We start from the raw sequence: 5442 nt of genomic DNA on the forward strand, positions 1-5442 counted from the left end.
GGCTTCCCCCTCGCTCATGTGCAAGGACTTGGCTGCCCAGCGCCTGGCACCAGCCCGGGGGCGGTGAGCGAGCAGGGGCGGGGCCCTGGGTTGAAAACAGTCACACCGGGCTCCCTCTTCGCTGCCTGGGCAATGGGCGGTAGGCAATGGCCCCACACAGAGAAGTGTTTTCAAATTGTAAACACTTTTTTTTGTTTATAACCTGGGATGTAAATAAAAAGTTCCCTTTTTAACAACTATTTACACACGTCCTTTTTCTGACAAAGAACTGACCGGTGCCCATTCGTACTGGCAGGTGAACTCTGTCTTCTTCTCTTGATCGGTTCCTTCTGGAATGCAGGGCAGATGTGCCCCCTCTTGCAAGAACCACACTGTGTAGGAGTAGGATTTTCTAATGTACTAGGGAAATTAATGTCTGATTTAATTTTACCCTGTCAGCCTCCCTTTTTGAATAGCAGAAAGAAATGACAGACCAGAACAATCCTTATAACGGATTATGGTCACCCTTTTGTTTTAGGATAAGTGATAACGTCTACTATGGTTTCCTAGATGTATGACACATTAGGCACTCTAGCTACATGTATATTTCTTTGTTTTAAAGTTTAAAAAGTAAGAGACAAAATCTCGTATTGTCTCTATGTTAAGGAAATTAGAGGAATGTTGAGGGCCTGAAGCCCCCATGTGAATTGTTTTAGTTGTAAGATTTAGCAAGGCTTGATTTACAGTATTTTTTGCTGAATATAAACTGCTGTCTGTACAGCTTGAAGGTTTCTGTAAGACTGTTTGTGCGAATGAGGCGTGTGTGCATCAGGGACAGATAAGGTGTAAAAGTCATCACAAATGTCCAGATGGTCAAAAAGAAGTAAAAGACTTGGAAAGACCAAAAGACAATCAGAAAACGGCCATTGTATCCACTGCTAAACATGTTAACAGCACTGACGACCTCAGAGGTGAGGCAGGCACCCCCGAAGGCAAGACAACCAATAGGAGATAACAGTGGAAAGCCGACAATAACCATCAAATGATAACGCCACTTAAGGACTAACGATTACAGGATGACATTGCAAGATGCATGGACTCAAATGGGAATTTACAACTATAAAGCCGGGGTGTTTTGCCATGGAACTGTGGGTTCAGTCCTGCAAAGCCTCGGATTGCGACCGACAAGAGCCCAGCTCCGCACTCATGCTCAATCTAACTGGCCATTAGATTGACTCGAGCTACAACACGCTGGTAACTATAAACATCAGGCAGGAGAGAGAGAGAGAGAGAGAGAGTGACTAAAAGACATATGCTAACTGTTGTATTTTCAATAAATGTTGCATATTTGCCTTCTAAAAAAATCCCGTGTGCTTTGTATGAGCATAAACAACTGGACCTTTGATAACTAACAATTGAGAAAATGAAGTCACAGATATTCTAATGTTCCACATACTTTCCATTCAGAGAATCTCAGGAGGTCTCTAGTCCAACCCCCTGCTCAAAGCAGGACCAATCCTCAGACAGATTTTTACCCCAGTTCTCTAAATGCCCCCCTCAAGGATTGAGCTCACAACGCTGGTTTAGCAGGCCAATGCTCAAACCACTGCTGCATGTCAGCATTACCTAAGACATGCCTAGCACAAGGCTGGGCAACTTTTTGGCCTGAGGGTCACATCGGGGTTGTGCAACTGTACAGAGGGCCGGGAAGGGAAGGCTGTGCCTCCCCAAACAGCCTGGCCTCCTATGCACCCCCTCCCACTCCCCCCCTGACTGCCCCTCTCAGAACCCCCAATCCATCCAACCCTCCCCCCACTCCTTGTCCCCTGACTGCCCCCTCCCAGGACACCCCGACCCAAACCTTCCCCTGGGACCCACCCCTTATCCAACCCCCCCGCTCCCTGTCCCCTGACAGGCCCACTCGGGACTCCCAGCCCCTATTGAACCACCCTCTGCTCCCTGTCTGCCCATCGGGACTCCCTGCGCCTTATCCAACCCCCCCACTCTCTGCCCCCTTTCCATGCCGCTCAGAGCACCAGGACTGGCAGCAGCACTGCATGGCTGGAGCCAGCCACGCCCCCATGCAGTCCCGCCACCCAGAGCGCTGGCGGCATGGTGAGTTGAGGCTGCGGGGGAGGGGAGACAGCAGGGGAGGGGCCGGGGGTAGCCTCCATGGCCAGGGGCTCAAGGGCTGGGCAGGATGGTCCTGAGGCCGGATGTGGCCCGTGGGCCGCAGTTTGCTCACCTCTGGCCTATCACCACGATGGAAATCTTTACTGTTGTGGAATTGTCACAAGACTCCTGATCCTTAGGCAGGGTATGGCGTGTGCTTCTGACACAGTTCTATGTTTCTCACCATTGTGCAATCCTCACTTTCCTTTTCACAACTGACAAGGTTGCAGTATAGGCAGTAGTCCTCCACGCTTTCTGAAAAATCACTATAGCACAATGAAATGCTGATTATGTTACAACCAACACTCTAAATGCAAATCCTGAGTTATTAATTACTGTCAATATTTTAATCCAGTGACTGGTTTGAACATATTTTTGTCTTTTTTGTGAGTCATTTTCTCAAAGTTTTCTTTACTAAAAGCTGGATATAAAAATATCCAATTTTATTTAACTGGTCTATCAATAGCAACCATTCACCCCATTCTAATGTTTTGGTACTTAAAGATATTATTGATGCATAGTCACCATTAGAGAACCAGACCCGTAAGATACCCCACTTTAGGGGTATTAAGAGAACTGTCTGTTATGTGACGTAATTCCACTCTTCCGGTTATCTTCACAAGTGCCTAACGAGTCCACAGTACATGGGAGAAAGTTACTACCTGACTCCTTCATTAGAACAATTGCTATTTGTCTTCTAATCTCAGTATTAGCCTCTTGTGTTGTTTCTACTGAACCGATGTCTTTCTGCTGCAAACACGTTTCTGCAAACTACCAACACCTCTAGTTAGAAAAAATATCATAATTAGCAGAGGTGAAAGTGGGCCGGGCCAGCGTGCTGGTAAGAACCGGCCACCGTTCCAGCCCGTACATGGCTGACGTTACAGTGCTGCTGCGACAGGGCTTTGTGCTGTCACGTCGCTGCCCCCTTTACCTCCCCCTGCATCTGCGGCCCTGCTGGGATGGCTTGAACCTGCTGACAGTCAACCAAGTTATTAATGCATTAATCAATCATTCTGGCACATAAAGAACATAACGGCAGGTTTCAGAGCAGTAGCCGGGCTAGTTTGTATCAGCAAAAATGAGGAGTACTTATGGCACCTTAGACACCAACAAATTTATTTGGGCATAAGCTTTCGTGGGTGAAACGCCACTGCATCAGATGCATGAGTGGAAAATACACAGTACATGAAAAGATGGGAGTTGCTTTACCAAGTTGGGGTGGGGTGTGTGTGTCAGTTCTAACGAGACAATTCCATTAAAGTGGAAGAGGGCAATCATCAACAGGAGGAAAATATCACTTTTGTTGTGGTAATTAGGGTGGCCTATTTCAAACAGTTGACAAGAAGGTGTGAGTAACAGTCAGGGGAAATTAACATGGGGAAATTTGTTTTTAATTTTTGTAGTGACCCCATCCACTCCCAGTCTTTATTCAGGCCTAATTGGATGGTGTCCAGTTTGCAACTGAATTCCAGTTCGGCAGTTTCTCGTTGGAGTCTGTTTTGGAAGTTTTGTTGTTGAAGAATTGCCACGTCTAAGTCTGTTATTGAGCGTCCAGGGAGGTGGAAGTGTTCACCGACTGTTCTCCGACAGGCTGCAGGGATAGGTTGCTGGGTTAGTGTTTTGTTGTGTGGTTGCTGGTGAGTAGTTGCTTCAGGGGGCTGTCTGTAAGGGAGGACATAATGGAGAAGATAATGAAGTAGACAGACTTGCAAGGGATCCTTAGTGTTACAAGTAAGATCTGTAAGAGATTCATGTAAAAACAAAGATTTGTAATCAATCTGCTCTGTCTTACTTAATGCAAAAACTGACTAAGCTGCTCATGTATTTGTGTTTAATTAATGGACCCGCTGAAATGTACAGCAAAACTGATGTGCCCCTCAACGTGCCAAGGACTGTATGTCAGCTATGCACCTCCAAATACATTTCAGTACATGGTTTGCAGCAGTAAATACACTGAAATGTTGCAGTGTCAGGTTTATATTGATATTTCAAGAGTATTTGGACTCAAGTATGTTGGACCACATTCATGGGATTGTTTACTTATTGATACAATTTATACTTTTATGTATCATCACGGTAAGTGCCCTACCTTTCCACCTGCTTTCTCGACCACACGGCTCCAATATGCCTCAATAACCTACAACACATGATGAAAGAAAGGGAACAATTTAAATAATATTTGATGAATCAGTTCTGTTACCAGACACTTAAGTACCACTAAACATGTACCTCCTCACTGATCTAGCTTCCTGGTTTCAGGCAATGAAATGAGGAGCCACACAACCGGATATTTCTCACTTTGGCCTCCAGTCTCTCTGTGTTTGCCAGTCATTACAAATGTGACTAGAAAAACATGTAACACATCACATGCATGGTAATAACAGCCTCCTTTTCCTCTGTTTTACTACTGTAAATGCCGTCACTTTGTACATGAAAAACCTACTTGAACATACTTAATAAATGGAACTATGTTAAAAACCGGTTTAACAAAGGTTGGTAACCAATTACCTTCCAGAAACCATTGTCTGTCTTCCCCATCCTCCATAAGCACGTCATCATCATCATCATCATCATCAATTGTATCATTGCTTGAAACATCCTCTTTTTCCACTGCTATAACCTCTACGTTTTTCACTGTGCTCTCAGGAGACTTGGGAGATACAGCGCCAACCATTTTTCCAGTCTCTTCAGAGGGGGTTTTTGGTTCAGTGTCACCAACTGCAATTTCAGTTCGGATGTTTTCCTCTGCTGTGCTTTCAGCAGCTAATGTTGGTGGCTCTTTAAATGGTTTTAAGTGTGTGATGCTGTACATGGTTCCTAACGTTTTTCCTGCCATGGTTTGTAATTTCACTCTCTTACCCTCAACAGTCGTAATTTTGTATGGTCCCCGATAGGTAGGTCCCAGTACCCCTCCTTTTCTTGTTCTCTTTCTAGCATTCAGTAACAGAACACAGTCCCCAACATCAAAGGTTATTTCCCCATATTTAGAAGTCTTTCTTTTAGCAGAATGTCTTTGTTTTTTCTCTTGTGCTTTAGGAATGTTACTTAGAGCCAGTGCAATGCCAGCATCAGGTCCCGATGTCACATCTATGCCGTACTCTTTGCAGAACTCTTCCTTCAAAGTATTCAGATCTGGGATCTTTGTAAACACATGGAGAAGGGGGTTGTATTTGTATAATGGAGACACACTGAATGACACATGTACATGAAAGGTGCTGGTAATAACATACACTTACTGGGTAATTCTCGGAAACTTTTGGAAACACTGGGTCAGCACAAAACCTTAGT

The sequence above is a fragment of the Mauremys reevesii genome, linkage group 1 (assembly GCF_016161935.1).
Source record: "Mauremys reevesii isolate NIE-2019 linkage group 1, ASM1616193v1, whole genome shotgun sequence".
NCBI lineage: Eukaryota > Metazoa > Chordata > Testudines > Geoemydidae > Mauremys > Mauremys reevesii.